This window comes from Gobius niger (genome assembly GCF_951799975.1).
Source record: "Gobius niger genome assembly, chromosome: 22".
Lineage (NCBI taxonomy): Eukaryota > Metazoa > Chordata > Actinopteri > Gobiiformes > Gobiidae > Gobius > Gobius niger.
In genome coordinates, this window is record NC_136873.1 from 10,200,136 (window position 1) to 10,221,124 (window position 20,989).

Genomic DNA, 20,989 nt, shown 5'->3' on the forward strand with positions numbered 1-20,989 from the left:
ATCAGGATGGAGGAACTTGGTCCCCCAGGGGTCGATATTAGGACCCAAACTGTTTCTGTTGTATCGGTATCGAAAACCAAGTATCGCTCAGGTATTGGTATCGAAAACCAAGTATCGCTCAGGTATCGGTATCGAAAACCAAGTATCGCTCAGGTATCGGTATCGAAAACCAAGTATCGTTCAAGTATCGGTATCAAAAACCAAGTATCGCTCAGGTATCGGTAGCGAAAACCAAGTATCGCTAAAGTATCGGTATCGAAAAAAAAGAACGGTACCAGCCCTAGACACGAGTCACTTCTTGAGAAAAAGAGTCTTTGAGTTTTGCCGGTCTTAGCTTTCAAATGAGGCGTCACTGTGGCCTATAGTCTGCAAACTCCAGTCAGGACGGCGTTCGCAGCCGGCCTCGCCCCGGGGCAGCCTCAGAGGGAGTGTTTCGGGAGTAAATGCCGTCAGGACAGAGATAAAGATGAGAGAGAAGTGAAGGGATGAGGCTCGTACCAGACACGGAGACATCTGACCTTAAACATCAGGGAAGAGACTCTGAAAAACGATCTTTACTGTGAGGACGTGAGCTCCAACACACAGACGGGGCTTCAGAGGCGTCTGTCTCCCCCCGGCACAGGGGGAGTTCTGGGGGAGGGTGTTATCTGGAGTCCCGGGACAGCGATGAAACGTCCTGGACGGGGCAGTAACATACCAAACATACCAGGCCGGGGGCGGACGGGCCTCACCTGCACATGGATCACGTCAGAGCGGGTTTTTACAAAAGTACTACTGTCAGAGAGGGGTTTTTACAAAAGTACTACTGTCAGAGAGGGGTTTTTACAAAAGTACTACTGTCAGAGAGGGGTTTTTACAAAAGTACTACTGTCAGAGCGGGGTTTTACAAAAGTACTACTGTCAGAGCGGGGGTTTTACAAAAGTACTACTGTCAGAGCGGGGTTTTTACAAAAGTACTACTGTCAGAGCGGGGTTTTTACAAAAGTACTACTGTCAGAGCGGGGTTTTTACAAAAGTACTACTGTCAGAGCGGGGTTTTTACAAAAGTACTACTGTCAGAGCGACCAGAAGGCCAAGGGCGGTATTATATAAAGTAAAAAGTTTAGGCCCCAGCACAGAGCCTTGGGGGACTCCACACTGTTTATCACTGATGAATCGTACAGATTATTTGCTCACAAACACAACTATACTGGGTTCTACAACTGCTCGTATCAGAGGTCACAACAGAATTATACAAACTCAAAGAATTGTTTAAAAGTGACAAAAAAGTGGCAAAAAAATGATGAAAAAGTGACAAAAAAGTGGCAAAAAATGAAAAAAAAAGTGAAAAAAAAGAGACAAAAAGAGACAAAAAAGTAGGGAAAAAAAGTGGAAAAAAATAACAAAAAAGTAAAAATAAAATTGGAAAAAAGTGGAAAAAAATGACAAAAAAATGGAAAAAAAAAGTGGCAAAAAAGAAAACAAAGAGACAAAAAAGTGGAGAAAAAAAAGTGGAAAAAAATGACAGAAAAGTGGCAGAAAAGTGACACAAAATTGGAAAAAAAGTGGAAAAAAAAGTGACAAAGAAGTGGCAAAAAATCTGGATGAACTTAATACAAGGAGTCCCCCAGGGGTCGAATTTAGGACCTAAACTGTTTCTCCTTTACATAAATGATTTGTGTGAAGTTTCCACAAAGTTAAAATGTGGATTATTTGCTCACAAACACAACAACTATACTGGGTTCTACAACTGCTCATATCAGAGGTCACAACAGAATTATACAAACTCAAAGAATTGTTTAAAAATGACAAATGACAAAAATGTCAAAAAAGTGACAAAAAAGTAGAAAAAAGAATCCAAAAAGTGACAAAAAATGAAAAAAAAAAAGCGGCAAAAAATCAGAATGGAGGAACTCAATATGTGGTGTCCCCCAGGGGTCAAATTTAGGACCTAAACTGTTTCTGCTTTACATAAATGATTTGTGTGAAGTTTCAACAAAGTTAAAATGTGGATTATTTGCTCACAAACACAACAATACTGGGTTCTACAACTGCTCATATCAGAGGTCACAACAGAATTATATAAATTCAAAGAATTGTTTAAAAATGACAAAAAATGACAAAAAAAAGTGGCACAAAAGTGCCCAAAAAGTGGCAAAAATGTGGCAAAAAAGTGGCAAAAATGTGGCAAAAATGTGGCAAAAAAAGTGACAAAAAAGCGGGAAAAAATCAGAATGGAGGAACTTAAAACAAGGAGTCCCCCAGGGGTCGAATTTAGGACCTAAGCTGTTTCTGTTGTACATATTTGTGTTAAGTTTCCACAAAGTAAAAAATGTATATTATTTGCTGATGACGCAATACTGGGTTCTACAACTGCTCGTATCAGAGGTCACAACAGAATCATACAAACTCAAAGAATTGTTTAAAAGTGGCAAAACAGTGATAAAAAGGTGACAGAAAATTAAAAAAAGTGGCAAATAATAACAAAAAATCACATAAAAATGACAAAAAAGACAAAACAGTGACAAAAAAAGACAAAAAAGTGACAAAAAAGTGGCAAAAAAGTGACAAAAAAATGACAAAAAAATGACAAAAAAATGGCAAAAAAGTGGCAAAAAAGTGACAAAAAATAATAATTTCCTTCGGGACAAAGTTTAACCTTGAACCTTGAAAAAAGTGATAAAAAATGGCAAAAAAGACACTAGAAAGAGAAAAAAAGTGACAAAAATTTGGCAAAAAAGTGGGGGAAAAAAACAAAAAGTGCCAAAGAAGTGGCACAAAATCAGGATGGAGAAACTTGGTCCCCCAGGGGTCGATATTCGGACCCAAACTGTTTCTGTTGTACATAAATGATTTGTGTGAAGTTAAAATTCATATTATTTGCTGATGACACAACACTGGGTTTTACAACTGCTCGAATCAGAGGTCACAACAGAATTATACAAACTCAAAGAATTGTTTAAAAGTGACAAAAAATAACAAAAAAATCACATAAAAATGACAAAAAGTGACAAAAAATGACAGTGACAAAAAAGTGGAAAAAAAAGTGGAAAAAAGTGTCAAAAAAGGTGGAAAAAAGTGTCAAAAAAGGTGGAAAAAAGCAGAAAAAAAGAGACAAAAAAATGACAAAAAAATTGCAAAAAAGAGACTAGAAAGAGACAAAAAAGTGGGAAAAATAAGTGACAAAAAGTGGGAAAAAAGCGTAAAAAAAAACGACCAAAGAAAGTGACAAAGTGCCAAAGAAGTGGCAATAAATCAGGATGGAGGAACTTGGTCCCCCAGGGGTCGATATTCGGACCCAAACTGTTTCTGTTGTACATAAATGATTTGTGTGAAGTTAAAATGTATATTATTTGCTGATGACACAACAATACTGGGTTCAAAGATGATTAAATTACATTTCTGAGTGTGATCTTCAGTGAAAAGTTTAGCTGGAGACAAAAATAAATACTATTTTTGGGCGTAATATGTCGCCATAATGTGTAAGTGTAGATATTTCTGGACTAAAAGGCTTCATCTCTGTAGACTCTGTAGAGAAGCCTCGTGTGTCATTAAAACAGACAAATGAACTTATATTTATGAGAAAAGGCCAGTGTTTGTGTCTTTGCTGAAGCTGCAGAGCCGGAGACTCGAGACGCAGGAAACGCCACAGAGGAAACGCAGCGGCCAATAGGAAGTCCTGTCCCAGGCAGATATCGCTGACATCACCTCCTCCAGAGTCAGCGCCGCTTTTAGACACGAGGCTGCAACCCCGCCTGAACCGGCTTTACCCAAATCTGACTAAACTAAAGTGTCAAAACAGGGAGAAAACACGACAAGAAAGTGATGGAGATGCAACAAAAATGCAGCAAGAGAGTAACAGGAAAAAAATCGAAAAAAAGTGACTAAAAAGTGAAAAAATCGGGGGGGAAATGGGGGAAAAAAGTGGAAAGATATTTTAAAAAAAAGTGACTAAAAAGTAAAAAAAAAAAAAAAAGGGAAAAAGTGGGAAAAAAATAGGGGGAAAAAATTGGGACAAAAAGTGGGGGAAAAAATGACTTTTTTTAAGAGTAGAAAAAAATGTCAAAAAAAAGTGGGGGGAAAAAGTGACAAAAAAGTGGCAAATTTTTTTTTGAAAAAGTGAAAAAAAATGGGGGGGAAGTGGAAAGAAATTAAAAAAAAAAAAGTGTGGGGAAAATGAAAAAAGTGGGGGAAAGGAAATGGAAAAAAAGTGGAAAAAAGTGACTAAAAAAGTATTTAAAAAAAAAAGGGGGTAGAAAGAAATGTCTAAGAAAGTGAAAAACAAAAGTGGGAAAAAAGTGAAAAAAATTAACAAAAAAAAGTGACAAAAATGACAAAAAAGTGGCAACATTTTTTTTAAAAAGTGACTAAAGTGAAAAAATGGGAGAAAAGTGGGGGGAAAAAAAGGAAAAAATGAAATGGAAAAAGCAGAAAAAAGTAACTAAAACGTTTTTTAAAAAGGTGGAAAAGAAAGAGTAAAAAAAGTGAAAAAATGTGGGACAAAAACTGAAAACCTATTTTTTTTTAAGTGGGGAAAAGTGTCTAAAAAAGTGAAAAACAAAAGTGGGAAAATATTGAAAAAAAAAATTGGGGAAAATGTGGGAGAACATTTAAAAAAAAGTGACAAAAAATGGCAAAATTAAATAAAAAAAATGACTAAAGTGAAAAAATTGGGGAAAAATGGGAAAGAAATGAAAAAGCAGAAAAAAAGTAACTAAAACGTTTTTTAAAAAGGTGGAAAAGAAAGTGTAAAAAAAAGTGAAAAAATGTGGGACAAAAAGTGGAACCATTTTTAAGAGGGAAAAAGAGGGAAAAAGTGAAAAACAAAAGTGGGAAAAAAATAAAAAAAAAGGTAAAAAAAAGTGACAACAAATGACAAAAAAGTGGCTTTTTTTTAAAGTGCAAAAAATTTGGCAAAAATGTGACAAAACATCAACAGTAAATGTATTTTATTGTATTTCTCATGTTTATTTGTTCGGGACAGGACATGTTCATGAACCTACATGGGGTCGTGACGAAAAGTGATGAAAATGTGGAAAACTAAAAAGCCAAAGTGACGACGACGTGAGGAAAGAGATCAGTTTAGAAGAGTTCAGTCTCAGCTTCCACTGGCCTGTGAGCTTTTAGATTTGGGTAAAGCTGTTTTCATCCCGGGAACAGAAGCTCATGACTCCCCAGTGGCCGAGGCGCTGACGGAGCTTTATCTAAAGGGCTGACGGTTCCCAAAGCGCCTCAGCGACTCCCACGGCCCAAACAGGAGCCGCAGGTGCCGGATTAAACACAAACAAGGATAAAGTGAGAAAAACACGAGGCGGACGGGAGTGAACGAGGCAATTACACTCCCAGGGCTGAGACGAGGACACAGCGTGACCTCTGAACCCTACAGAGCACTTTCTGTGGTTCAGCTTTACCTAAATCTAACAACAAAATCACCTCCTCCAGAGTCAGTTTACCCAAATCTGAACACCAAAGTGTGAAAACAGGGACGAAAATGAGGAGAAAACGAGGATGAAAACACGACAAAAAAGTGATGAAGATGCAACAAAAATGCAGCAAATGTGTAACAGAAAAAAATGGGGAAAAAAGTGACTAAAAAAGTGGAAAAAAGTGGAAAGAAATAAAAAAAAAAAGTGAGGGAAAAAAAGTGACTAAAAAAGTAAAACAAAAATGGGGGGAAAAAGTGGGACAAAAATTGGGAAAAAAAGTGAAAATAAAATTGACTTATTTTTTAGAGTAGAAAAAAATGTCTAACAAAGTGAAAAACAAAAGTGGGAAAAAAGTGAAAAAAGGAAAAAAAAAAAAGTTGACCAAAAAAAATGACATAGTGGCTAAAGTGAAAAAATTGGGGGGGAAATGTTAAGAAATGGAGAGAAAAAAAGTGGGAAAAAATGGAAAAAATGACTAAAAAAGTTAAACAAAATGGGGAAAAAAGTAGGAAAAAAATTGGGACAAAAAGTGAAAAAAAAAATGACTTTTTTTTAGAGTAGAAAAAAAATGTCTAACAAAGTGAAAAACAAAAGTGGGAAAAAAGTAAAAAAAAAAAATTGACAGAAAAAATGTCAAAAAAGTGGCATATTTTCTATAAAAAAAAGTGACTAAAGTGAAAAAAATTGGGGAGAAAATGGGTGGAAAAATGGAAAAAATGAAATGAAAAAGCAGAAAAAAGTAACTAAAACGTTTTTTGAAAAGGTGGGGAAAAGGTGAAAAAATGTGGGACAAAAAGTGAAGAAAAAAAAAAATGTAAGTGGGAAAAAGTGATGAAAATGCAAATATACGAGCCACAAAAACGTGCCGGAAAAGCAACAAAACCCCATTAAAAAAAGCGATTTATGAAAACATCAAAAGAGCGACGGAAAAGAAGCAATATGAAAGCAAAAAAGCACCAAGAGTATGACAAAAAAAAAGTGACGACGACGCAAGGAAAAAGCTGTTGTGTAGGCCTTAGCTTTCAAATAAAAAGTGAAAAAATAGGGGGAAAAAGTGGAAAGAAAGAAATAAAAAAAAAGTGGGGGGAAAAAATAGAAAAAAAGTGACTAAAAAAGTAAAACAAAAATGGGGGGGAAAAATTGGGACAAAAAGTGAAAAAAAAAAAGACTTTTTTTTAGAGTAGAAAAAAATGTCTAACAAAGTGAAAAACAAAAGTGGGAAAAAAGTGAAAAAAGTAAAAAAAAAAAGTTACAAAAATGACAAAAAAGTGGCAAAATTTTCTTAAAAAAGTGACTAAAGTGAAAAAAATTGGGGGAAAATGGGCGGAAAAGTGGTAAGAAATGAAATGAAAAAGCAGAAAAAAGTAACTAAAACGTTTTTTAAAATGTGGGACAAAAAGTGAAAACATGTTTTTTTTTAAGTGGGGAAAAAGTGATGAAAATGCAAAAATACGAGCCACAAAAACGTGCCGGAAAAGCAGCAAAACCACAATAAAAAGAGCGACGAAAAAGAAGCAACATGAAAACAAAAAAGCACCAAGAATACGACAAAAAAAAGAGACGACGACGCACGGAAAAAGCTGTTGTGTCGGCCTTAGCTTTCAAATAAGCCTAGAAGCTGAACTGGAGGAGATGAGGTTGAGGTGTATTACACAATAATGACAGAGATATTTGCCAGAAGCCCAAACCAAACCTGCCTTTGACGGTTTCCACAGAAGAAAGAACTGATCCCTTTAGTGATTGAGCCCCGAACACTCGTGGAGGAGCTCAGATCTGAGAGTTTCACCCGGGAAGATTCTGATGTGGGGGATTTGGGACAGAATGACCCAATGTGTTTCTAAGACAGGACACAAATTTAACCCCTTAACTCCCGCCTGAACTGAGCACGTTTTCTCCAGTTTGGCTTTACCCCAATCCAAAAGCTTCTGGAAAAAAGCTGTGAAAATATGATGGAATGATGGAAATGTGACAAAAAAGTGAGAAAACATTGACAAAAAAGTGACGAAAAATTTATGAAAAAATTGACAAAAAATTGACAAAAAATGACAAATAAAATGACAAAAAATTTGATAAAATGTGACAAAAAAATTACAAAAAAGTGACCAAAAAATGACAAAAAATTGATAAAAAATGGACAAAAAGTGACCAAAAAAAGACAAAAATGTGACAAAAAATTATAAAAAATTGAAAATAAAAATGACGAAAAAATATGACAAAAAAATTACAAAAAAGTGACAAAACAATGACAAAAAATGAATTAAAAAAAAGACAAAAAATTGATAAAAAATGACAAAAAATTGATAAAAAATTGACAAAAAGTGGCAAAAAAATTGACAAAAAGTGACAAAAAAATTGACAAAAAGTGACAAAAAATTATAAAAAAATGAAAATAAAAATGACGAAAAAATGTGACAAAAAAATTCAAAAAAAATGGACAAAAAAAAAGACAAAAAAGTTACATAAATGAGTTGAAAACCCAACAAAAAAATGATGGAAAAAAAAATCTGATGACGTGAGGAAAAAGATCCTCTCGGTTCAGGCGGGAGTTAAGAGGTTAAGAAAAAGAAGATGATGTGAGCGAGCTTTGTAGCTTCAGTTTCCCCTGGGTGAGACCGACTGCACATCTGCACACACTTCATTCATCCTGGCCTATTGTACATGTTTTTACTTGTAGGGGAAACCAGAGTAAACCAGACACAGGGAGAACAAGAGAACTCCACACACACACATCAACATGAAACGCTTTCCATTCAAGAAAAACTCCACCATCTTTGTTTTTGTCTTTCAGAATCAGTGAATAAACATGTGAAGACCTTTGGATCCAGACGGTGTGAACGGCTGCAGGTGTTACTCACTCAGACCCAGCAGCAGCAGCAGCAGCAGCGGCGGTGGTGGTGGAGGTGTAGGTGGAGGTGGAGGAGGAGAAGTTCTTCTGCTCCGTCCCATCGTTCACACACTTTCACCTCCGGGAGAACGGAGTCCGCGAGTCTGGGAGGAATGTGCGGGAGAAAGGCCTTTTGTGGGAGAACGTCGGGGTGTGAATGTTTGCAGCGTTTCCCGGGATAAGGCCCCCCTCCGGAGAGCGCCGGGGCTTTAGGAGGAGAGAGAGAGAGAGAGAGAGAGAGAGGGCCCTCCTCCTCACGGGACGGGCCCACCACAGCCCACTGCACTGCAAAAAACACACCATGCAGGCGAACCGGGAAACGTTTCATCCTCTGGCAGAGTCGCCCTCACTTTTTTGTGGCCGTTTTGTCACTTTATTGTTGGGTTTGTCACTTTTCGGTCACATTTTTGTTACTGTTTTGTCACTTTTTGTTGCATTTTTGTCACTTTTTTCAAATGTTTTTGTCACTTTTTTGTAATTTTTTTGTCAATTTTTTGTAATTTTGTCACTTTTTGTCATTTTTTAAAATATTTCTATCACTTTTTTGAAAAAAAAGTCACTTTTTTCAAATGTTTTTCATTTTCACATTAACTTTTTTTCTTTTGTGTTTATTTTGTGTGGTTTTTTGTCATTTTTTATTGTATTTTTAGTACATTTTTCAAATGTTTTTGTCAATTTTTTGTCATTTTTTGTTGTATATTTATCACTTTTTTGAGAAAAAAAGTCACTTTTTCACATTTTTTGGTTGTCTTTTAAAATGTTGTGTCTATTTTGTGGGGTTTTTTGTTGTATTTTTATCACTTTTTTTGAAAACATTTTGGCACTTTTTTAAATTTTTTTGGTTGTTTTTTTTATTTTGTGACTATTTTTGTCATTTTTTAGTCATTTTTTCATCACTTTTTTCAAATTTTTTGTCTATTTTTTGTCACTTTTTAGTAATTTTTTGCTTCTATTTTGTCACTTTTTGTTGTATTTTTATCACTTTTTTCAAATGTTTTGGGCGTTTTTTTGTCATTTTTTGGTCACTTTTTCACATTTTTTGGTAGTCTTTTTTTTGTGTCTATTTTGTGGGTTTTTTTGGTCATTTTTGGTTGTATTTTTCTCACTTTTTTTCCAAAAATTTTGTCACTTTTTTCAACTTTTTTGGTCGTTTTTTTCCACATTTTTTGTCAATTTTTTTGCTTCTATTTTGTCACTTTTTGTTGTATTTTTATCACTTTTTTCAAATGTTTTTTGTCATTTTTTGGTCACTTTTTGAAACTTTTTTGTTGTATTTTTATCAGTTTTTTGTTACTGTTTTGTTTTTTTGTCTATTTTTTGTTGTGTTTTTGTCACTTTCTTGTCATCTTTAGGTGTCTTTTCATCACTTGTTTCAAATGTTTTTGTAACTTTTTTCAAACTTTTTGGTCGTTTTTTTCCCACATTTTTTGTCATTTTTTTTGTTCCTTTTTTGTCACTTTTTAGTCATTTTTAGTTGTATTTTTATCCCTTTTTTTCAAAATTTTTTTGTCACTTTATAGTAATTTTTTGCTTCTATTTTGTCACTTTTTGTTGTATTTTTATCACTTTTTTCAAATGTTTTGGGCGTCATTTTTTGGTCACTTTTTTGTTGTATTTTTATCACTTTTTTCAACCATTTTTTGTCATTTTTTGTTACTGTTTTATTTCTTTTTTGGTCTTGTTGTATTTTTATCACTTTTATTTTACTTTTTTGTCTTTTTTTAGAGCGCGAGTTCCCTCCTCTTCAGCCCAGTGCACTGTAAAAACAGACGTTTACAGATCACAGACATAAACGTGAGGAGGAAGAAACCCATTGAAGACGTTTCATCAGTTTTGTTTTTCATACAGAAATAAGGTCTTTGTTTTTGGAACTTCTTCATCTGTTCTTGGACTTGATCATTTTAAAGCCCTGACATACAGATGTGCACGGCTGTGATGTATGTGAAGGGCACAGCTGCTCGGGGGGGCGGGGTCAGAGGAACAGCACTGATAACATCTGGGCGCTGCCGTTTCCTGCGTTTACGCTCATTAATAAAACCGTCCAAAGACTCAGCTCTGCTAGACCCAAACCGGATTCAAGCTCGTTTACTTTAACCTCTTCACTCCCGCCTGAGCAGAGAGGATCTTTTTCCTCACGGCATCAGATTGACTTTCCATCATTTTTTTGTTGGGGATTCAACTCATTTTGGTGACTTTTTTGTAATTTTTTGTCACATTTTTGTCATTTTTTGTCATTTTTTTGTAATTTTTTGTCACATTTTTATCACATTTTTGTCATTTTTTTGTCACATTTTTTGTCACATTATTGTCATTTTTAGTCGTTTTTTTGTCACATTTTTGTCATTTTTTTGTCATTTTTTTGTCATTTTTTGTACTTTTTTTTTATCAAGTTTTAGTCATTTTTTGTCACATTTTTGTCAATTTTTTATCACATTTTTGTGATTTTTTTGTGATTTGTTTTGTGATTTTTTGTCAAATTTTTATCACATTTTTGTGATTTTTTTGTGATTTTTTTGTACTTTTTTTTATCAAGTTTTAGTCATTTTTTTGTCACATTTTTTGTCAGTTTTTGTCACATTTTTTGTCATTTTTTGGTCATTTTTTTGTCACATTTTTTGTCTTTTTTTTTTCATTTTTATCACATTTTTGTCATTTTTTTGTCATTTTTTGTACTTTTTTTTTATCAAGTTTTAGTCATTTTTTGTCACATTTTTGTCAATTTTTTATCACATTTTTGTGATTTTTTTGTGATTTTTTTGTGATTTTTTTGTGATTTTTTGTCAAATTTTTATCACATTTTTGTGATTTTTTTGTCATTTTTTTGTCATTTTTTGTCAAATTTTTATCACATTTTTGTCATTTTTTGTCATTTTTTGTACTTTTTTTATCAAGTTTTAGTCATTTTTTTGTCACATTTTTTGTCATTTTTTGTCACATTTTTTGTCTTTTTTTTTTCATTTTTATCACATTTTTGAATTTTTTTTGTACATTTTCGGTCAATTTCTTGTGACATTTTTGCCACTTTTTCATCAATTTTTCGTCACTTTTTTGTCACATTTCCATCATTGTTTTCGTATCAGTTCTGTCGCCATTTTCTCACCTTTTTTCCAGAAGCTTTTGGATTGGGGTAAAGCCAAACTGGAGAAAATGTGCTCGGTTCAGGCGGGAGTTAAGGGGTTACAGCTCGTTGTACTATTACGTGGTGTGGCTTTAAGTGAGTCAGTGGCATTGACAGTAAAGCTCCACAGCGCCTCCTGCCTTTATATTATTCTCCACATAAACTGCTGGAGTAAAGCCGTGAGGAGGAGGAGGAGGAGGAAGAGCAGGAGGAGGAGGAGGAGGAGGAGCAGGAGGAGGAAACAGTGGAAGGAAGCGTCTCTGATCGGAGACGACCTCTGGGACAGGATGTCTCACTCTGAAGTGTCTTCAGGCTCCGCTGATCAAACCGGGATATATTTAACTCCCCGACGACAGCATGAGATAAAAGACCGTTTTAGACCAATCAGCGCTTTAAAGTGTCCGGCATCGAGTCAGAGCTGCAGCGTCGGCCTTTGTCACTTTAAAATGGAGGTTTTAGTGAACCGTGTTCTGCTGTTCAGGACGATCAGTCCATGTTTCTGTTCGAGCCTTGTTAAAACCTCTTTACTTCCGCCTTTAACAAGAGCATTTTCTCCAGTTCAGCTTAAACCATTTCTAAAAGCTGAAAACAAGGATGAAAACGCAACAAAAAATCAACAAAAAAGTGACATAACAGTGTGAAAACTGTGACAAAGTTGAGACACAAACTGTCACAAAAAGCATTGAAATGCAACAAAAAAAATCCACAAAAGACCAACAGAAAAAAGAAGAAAAAAGTGTGACGACAACGCAGCAACAATGAGGGTAAAATACTTGTTTTCATGAGTTTTGTGGGTCTTTAGCTGCTTCCACACCACACGCCTTTAGGGCGTCAAAAACACGTCTAAAGCCCATAGTTGGAGCTTGTTCTTCCTGAAGTCAGACGCTCTGATCTCAGCTCCGAGTGTGTTTCTTGGAAGAAGTTCTTGCTTGACAAACAGCCTCTGTTTGGGACAAACTCGTCCCTCTTTGCTCCTGCCGTGTCCTACAGATCTTTAACTACAGTTTATCCCCAGGATCTACACGAAGTGTAGTGTGTTGAAGCTCATATCCAGCCTGTATGATTGAATATGGGACATATGTTGTGCTGTTAGCAAGTGGCTATAGGCCCGGTTAGCCCCGTTAGCTTGTTACAATCACCTACAGTTGATTAAAAGTCTAAATAAAGTGTGATCGTCATAAAAGCTGCTCGTTACGGCTTCATTGACGTTATTAGTGCTTAATGCTTGTTTTCATGGGAGAAAACTGGAGCTCAATGCGAGCTAACTGAGCTAACTGAGCTAACTGAGCTAACTGAGCTAACTGAGCTAACTATGGTTTTCTCCCGGAGCTAATTGTAGATGATGTGAGTAATAAACTACAACATCAGCCCAGCTCATTGTTCTTTATTGACTTTATTTGTGCAGATTTCTGGTTTTCACGTGAGGACCGGAGGTTTAGCTTAGCATTAGCTTTCTCCGGTGCTAATGCTAAAACAGGCTCCTCGAGGCCCAAACACATTTCCAGCGCAGATTCAGCCTCTGAAATAAGTTTTCTTGTCTTTTAATCCTGGTGTTTAGATAAAGAAACTCTGATGTGTCTTTGTAAAAGTCCCAGAGCTGCTGTAGCTCCGGTTCAACCTGAAGCTAAACCTCCGTGACTTGTTTACATCTGAGGGTCGACAGAACATCTGCCCTGGAGGCTCAGATACAACATATCCAGCCCTAGAAAGGAAGCAAACGTGTATCTGTGAGGTTTAGGGCTTTAGGTCTGAAACGATGAGAGATTCTTCACGTAACCGCAGTGGAAAAATACAAGTCCTCCTCTGCACCTGCACCAGAAAAATTCAACAAAAATGTGACAAAAATTCAAGAAAAATGTGACAAAAAATCTACAAAAAGTGAGAAAAATTCAAGAAAAATGTGACAAAAATTCAACAAAAAAATCAACAAAAATTCAACAAAAAGTGACAAAAAATTCTACAAAAGTGAGAAAAAATCAACAAAAATTCAACAAAAAGTGACAAAAACTCAAGAAAATGTGACAAAAATTCAACAAAAAAATCAACAAAAATTGACAAAAAATTCTACAAAAAGTGAGAAAAAATCAACAAAAAAGCAACAAATAATAATTTAACAATAATGTGACAAAAATTCAAGAAAAATGTGACAAAAATTAAATTAAAATGTGACAAAAATTCAACAAAAAGGGAGAAAAATTCAACAAAAAAATCACCAAAAATTCAACAAAAAATCAACAAAAAATTCAACAAAAAGTGACAAAAAATCAACAAAAATTCAACAAAAAATCAACAAAAAATTCAACAAAAAGTGACAAAAATTCAACAAAAACTCAACAATAAGTGACAAAAACTCAAGAAAATGTGACAAAAATTCAACAACATACATAAGTCCTCCTCTGCACCCTCCCTCCGTCTAAAGGCACGATCAGAGAAGAGAAACTTTCCCACGTTCAGAAGCCGATTGTTTCCACGCCCTCGACTCCAGGAGAACCGTCCACTCCATCAGAGAGGCCAGACTTTACCCGACGCTGCAGAGGAGGAGGAGGCAGAGAGACGCCGCCTTTGTCCCTCAACGACCACCACAAGAACCACATGCAGGGAAACAGGTGCTGAGAAGACTGAGGGATCCAGCAGGACCTACAGTGGTTCTCCTCGTGTTTATCTGGGCACAGCTTCAGTGTTACATCTAACGTGGGCGCCTCAAGGGTAGGTTTTGGCCCCTGTATTATTCTCGTCGTGTTTGATTCCTTTGGGAAAGAGTTTCTCCAGTTTGGCTTTACCCAAATCAAAAAGCTTCTTGGGAAAAAAACAGCCACAAAAAATGAGAAGAAAACAAGGTGTAAACGCAGCAAAAATGTGACAAAAACTCAACTAAAAAGTGACAAAAATTCAACAAAAAGTGACAAAAATTCAACAAAAAAGTGACAAAAATTCAACAAAAAAGTGACAAAAATTCAACAAAAATGTGACAAAAATTCAACAAAAATTACACTAAAATTCAACAAAAATTACACAAAAATTCAACAAAAATTCAACAAAAATGTGACAAAAATTCAACTAAAATTCAACTAAAATTCAACTAAAATTAAAACAAAATTACACTAAAATTCAACAAAAATTAAACAAAAATTCAACTAAAATTCAACTAAAATTCAACTAAAATTCAACTAAAACTCAACTAAAATTAAGCAAAAAATCAACTAAAATTCAACTAAAATTACACTAAAATTAAACAAAAATTAAACTAAAATTCAACAAAATTTCAACAAAAATTAAACAAAAATTAAACTAAAACTCAACTAAAATTCAACAAAAATTCAACAAAAATTCAACTAAAATTCAACTAAAATTAAACTAAAATTAAACTAAAATTAAACTAAAACTCAACAAAAATTCAACAAAAATTAAACTAAAATTCAACAAAAATTACACTAAAATTCAACTAAAATTAAACAAAAATTCAACTAAAATTTAACTAAAATTCAACTAAAATTCAACTAAAAAAGAAAGAAAATACATAAAAAAGGTGACACAACACGGCAACAACACGAGGAAAAAGATCAGTTTTGTGGGTCTTAGCTTTCAAATGAGGTGCTACACAGGCCTATATAACAGCCATTTGGTTCAGGCGGGTGGTAAGAGGTTAAGCCGTCTGAGATCTGGAAGTTAAACACTTTGCTCCATTGTCTCGTGGAAATAAAACAATGAGCGATAACTCTCTACAGCTCAACGAGGACAAAGCTCCAAAAAGACTTGACCCCATGACCAGTTGACTTGGACTCGTTTGGGACTTGGACCTTCACGACTTGGACTTGACTCGAGACTTGCCTTTAGAGACTGACTCCCACCTCTGGGAACGGCTTCCTTCAACTCAGGAAAATCACTGAACTTAGGAATATGGTTGCACGGAAAGATTTGGAGCTGGTCATTCAGGGGTACGGGTGCTTGAAACTATTTCAGATTGACAAAAGAGGGAAATTGAACATCATTTTTTATAGGAAAGCTATATTTTTCAGTAAAATGTGTTGCTTTCGGAGAATTTTAGTTTTATTTTGATTGCACCATTGTCCTTTTTCTTACAAATACCATTTTTAACCTCTTAACTCCCGCCTGAACCGAGCACATTTTCTCCAGTTTCTCCAATCCAAAAGCTTCTGGAAAAAAGGTGAGAAAATAGCGACAAAACTGAGACGAAAACAATGATGGAAATGTGACAAAAAAGTGAGAAAACAGTGATGAAAAAGTGGCAAAAATGTCAAAAAAAATGTCACAAGAAATTGACAAAAAATGGAAGAAAAAAATACAAAAATGTGACAAAATGTGATAAAAAATTTACCAAAAAAATGACAAAAATGTGATAAAAAAATGACGAAAAAATGACAAAAATGTGCAAAAGATTTGACAAAAAAAATACAAAAAAAAAAAAAAATACAAAAAAAAAATGACAAAAAATTGACGGGAAAAAAAATGACAAAAATGAGACAAAATGTGTCAAAAAATGTACAGAAATTTGATAAAAAATTACAAAAAATTGACAAAAAATGAAAAAAAAAATTGACAAAAAAATGACTAAAAAAGTTACAAAAATGAGTTGAAAACCCAACAAAAAAATGATGGAAAAAAACTCTGAGGAAAAAGCTCCTCTCGGTTCAGGCGGGAGTTAAGAGGTTAATTCAAGTAGATTTAAGTCATTTCTTCCTTAAAACGATTATTCTTTTCCCAGTGCACTTCCTTCAAACACCAGTGTTGTACATAATACATGACCTCATTGGGTTTATTCACAGTATTTCCACCTTTTTTTCCTCCCATTTAACTCTAATAATGTTAAAAGTTCTCTCTGATTTGTGTGATAATGTTTCTCAAAATCAAAAGTCTCCTCTTGGTTTTCCCCCTGGCAGAGCCTGAACATGTATCTGGGAGATTCCAAACATGCCGAGTGCATCTGTGGACGGACTTAGAGCAGTTACTCAGGGACACATTGACTTATTTCGAGGGGGGGGAGGGAGGGGTGGGGTAGGGGGGGCTGTACCAGGGAGTACCAGTCCACAGCGAGCCGTCCATCAAAGATAAACTGAAGCCCTGACTCCTCCACTGTTACACAACATCAGTGTGAGACGAGGAACGACCCGAAAGTTAGATCTGATCTTTATTCAAGTAGATTTGCTTTTATTCTGATTCCAGGCTGGACTTGTGTCGTGTGAACCAAACTAAAAAATAAACCCCTTAATTGAAAATGTCAGTGAGTTCAGACACTTTGGCATCGTTTTAGACCCGAGACTAAGCTTTAACCTCTTAACTCCCACCTGAACATGTTTTCTCCTGTTCTCCAAATGCTCCAAATCTAAAAGCTGCTTCAAAATGGCGACAAAAAAGCGCTAAAAAGTGACCAAAAAAAGCACCAAAATGACAAACACACAAATGATAAAAATCCAGCAAAAAAAGACAAAAATCCAGCAAAAAAGTGATAAAAATTCAGCAAAAAAATGATAAAAATTCAGCAAAAAAGTGACAAAAATCCAGCAAAAAAGTGGCAAAAATCCAGCCAAAAAAAAGACAAAAATCCAACAAAAAATGACAAAAATCCAGCAAAAAAGTGGCAAAAATCCAGCCAAAAAAAGACAAAAATCCAACAAAAAAGTGACAAAAATCCAACAAAAAAAAGACAAAAATCCAGCAAAAAAGTGACAAAAATCCAACAAAAAAAATGACAAAAATCCAGCAAAAAAGTGGCAAAAATCCAACAAAAAAGTGGCAAAAATCCAGAAAAAAAATGAAAAAAATCCAGAAAAAAAATGACAAAAATCCAGAAAAAAAAGACAAAAATCCAACAAAAAAGTGACAAAAATCCAGAAAAAAATGACAAAAATCCAGAAAAAAAGTGACAAAAATCCAGCAAAAAAGTGACAAAAATCCAGAAAAAAAGTGACAAAAATCCAGAAAAAAAAGACAAAAATTGAGCAAAAAAAAAAAGACAAAAATCCAGCAAAAAAGTGACAAAAATCCAGCAAAAAAGTGACAAAAATCCAGCAAAAAAGTGACAAAAATCCAGCAAAAAATGGACAAAAATCCAGCAAAAAAAAGACAAAAATCCAGCAAAAAAAAGACAAAAATCCATCAAAAAAGTGACAAAAATCCATTAAAAAAGTGACAAAAATCCATTAAAAAAAAGACAAAAATCCAGCAAAAAAAAGACAAAAATCCAGCAAAAAAAAGACAAAAATCCAGCAAAAAAAAGACAAAAATCCACCAAAAAAGTGACAAAAATCCAGCCAAAAAAAGACAAAAAAACAACAAAAAAGTGACAAAAAAACAACAAAAAAGTGTCAAAAATCCAACAAAAAAGTGACAAAAATCCACCAAAAAAAAAGACAAAAAAACAACAAAAAAGTGACAAAAAACAACAAAAAAGTGTCAAAAATCCACCAAAAAAGTGTCAAAAATCCACCAAAAAAGTGTCAAAAATCCACCAAAAAAGGACAAAAATCCAACAAAAAAGTGTCAAAAATCCACCAAAAAAGTGTCAAAAATCCACCAAAAAAGTGTCAAAAATCCACCAAAAAAGTGACAAAAATCCAACAAAAAAAGACAAAAAAACAACAAAAAAGTGACAAAAAAACAACAAAAAAGTGTCAAAAATCCACCAAAAAAGTGACAAAAATCCACCAAAAAAAAGACAAAAAAACAACAAAAAAGTGACAAAAAACAACAAAAAAGTGTCAAAAATCCACCAAAAAAGTGTCAAAAATCCACCAAAAAAGTGTCAAAAAAACAACAAAAAAGTGACAAAAATCCAACAAAAAAGTGACAAAAATCCAACAAAAAAGTGAGAAAAAAACAACAAAAAAGTGACAAAAATCCACCACAAAAAGACAAAAATCCAACAAAAAAGTGACAAAAAACCAACAAAATTTTTTCAAAAATCCAGCAAAAAAATGTCAAAAATCCACCAAAAACAAATGACAAAAATCCAGCAAAAAAACGACAAAAATCCAGCAAAAAAAAAAAAGACAAAAATTGAGCAAAAAAAAGACAAAAATTGACTTATTTCGAGGGGGGATGGAAATGTCTGGTGCATCTTTTTATGCTGATTAAAGCTCCTGTTCATGTCAAATATATACAATAAAATAATGGACATGTATGACTTGACACACAGAGGATTCAGAATCATGCAGTGGTGGAATGTACGGAGGGAGGGCGGGGTCAAAAGAGGTGAGGTCTGTGAGTGCTCTGAGATCCAGAGGAATTCAGGAACGAAACGTGAGTTACCTCATTCAGTCATCCAGAGACTTCTGATATGACAAAGTATTGAAAGTATTCTGGATTCGTAACAGTTCTGATCTTACCTTGATGACAGGGAGGGATCTTGTTCTTGACTTCTTCAATCTGGCTTTAAATGTTTGAGCTGTGGCGCCCTCTAGCGGCCGGACTGTGTGGTAGATTGTAGATGAGTGGTAATGCTGTGTTGTTATTAGAGGTTCCATCTGTGTTTTATCTAAACCCAATAAAGATACAAAGACATGGAGCAAAGTGGTTGTTGGGGAGTCATGAAATACATACTCATTTTGAATACTCTTTCATGTGAGAGTATTTAGTTACTTTCCCCAAATGAAAGTCAAACATCCCAGTATCAGTCATTACATTTTAGCTCCATATTCACATTTTTAACCTCTTACCACCCGCCGAAAACAAACGCATTCTGTCCTCTTAGGTTATTATAAAGGCCTGTGTAGCACCTCATTTGAAAGCTAAGACCCACAAAACTGATCTTTTTCCTTGTGTTGTTGCAGTGTTGTGTCACCTTTTTTAATGTTTTTTTTTTTTCAATTTTTGTCACATTTTTGTTGAAGTTTTGTATTTTTTTATTGAATTTTTGTCACATTTTTATTGAATTTTTGTTGAATTTTTGTCACATTTTTATTGAATTTTTGTTGAATTTTTGTCACATTTTTGTCACATTTTTATTGAATTTTTGTTGAATTTTTGTCACATTTTTGTCACATTTTTGTTGAATTTTTGTTGAATTTTTGTCACATTTTTGTCACATTTTTGTTGAATTTTTGTCACATTTTTGAGTTTTTGTCACATTTTTGTTGAATTTTTGTCACATTTTTGTTGAATTTTTGTCACATTTTTGAGTTTTTGTCACATTTTTGGTTGAATTTTTGTCACATTTTTGTTGAGTTTTTGTCACATTTTTGTTGAATTTTTGTCACATTTTTGTTGAGTTTTTGTCACATTTTTGTTGAATTTTTGTCACATTTTTGAGTTTTTGTCACATTTTTGTTGAATTTTTGTCACATTTTTGTTGAGTTTTTGTCACATTTTTATTGAATTTTTGTTAGGTTATTGCGACTTTATCACAGGGTTATTGTGAGTTAATCGTGAGGTTATCATGAGTTTATTCCGGGGTTATCGTGAGTATATTGTGAGATTATCGTGAAGTTATGGTGAAGTTATCGTGAGATTATCCTGGGGTTATTGTGAGATTATCGCGAAGTTATCGTGGGTTTATTGTAAGTTTATTGTGAGTTTATTGTGGGGTTATCGAGAGGTTATTGTAAGGTTACAGTGAGATTATCGTGAGGTTATCATGAGTTTATCGTGAGGTTATTGTGAGTTTATCGTGTGGTTATCGTGAGATTATCGTGAGTTTATCGTGAGTTTATCATGAGTTTATCGTCAGTTTATCGTGAGGTTATCGTGAGTTTATCGTGAGATTATCGAGAGGTTATTGTGAGTTTATCGTGATTTTATGGTGAGTTTATCGTGAGTTTATCATGAGGTTCCTCGCTCTCCCAAACTCTTCCAGGGCGAGAGTTCATAAACAACGTTCAGAAGCCAAAGAGGATTTTCACAGAGTTTTATTGTAAAGGCGACACCATCCGCCCCCGGCACATTCCTCCAGGTTTGGATTCAATTCAAAAATGTTTCTCAACGCGATGGAGGCAGCAGGAAATCACTGCTTTGACAAGATCTCACTGTTACATGAAAAAAGGTGAAGGCGACGAGGGCTGGGCAGCGTTAAACCAGATCAGTCCGGGATCGAGAAAAAAGGTTTAGTTACTGCAAACATCGGGAAAATACAAGTATCGAAAACAGGTACTGGGAAGAAAAACAAGTGAAGGACAAGTTAATAATTAGGGGGGGGAAGCGGAAAAATAGGGGCAAAATTGGGAAAACATCTGCGATAAAACTAGGAAAACATGTAGTAAATATGACTGAAAAATAAATAAAAAATTTGACATTTTTTTCGAAAATTAGGGGCAAAATTGGGAAAACATTTGGGAAAAAATGTAATAAAAAAAAAATGCTAAATATAAAAAAAATTGGAAAAAATAGGGGCAAAATTGGCAAAACATTGGGAAGAAATGTAGTAAATGAAAAAAAAAAAAAGATATGGGGAAACCAGTGGAAAATTAGGGACAAAATAGGGAAAACTTCTTAAACAAAAATTAAAATAAAAAAAATGGGAAAAAATTGGGAGAATTTGGGGCAAAATTTGGAAAACATTGGAAAGAAATGTAGTAAAAAAGATTCAAAATTTAAAAAAAAAAATGTGGGAACAATTTGGAAAATTAGGGG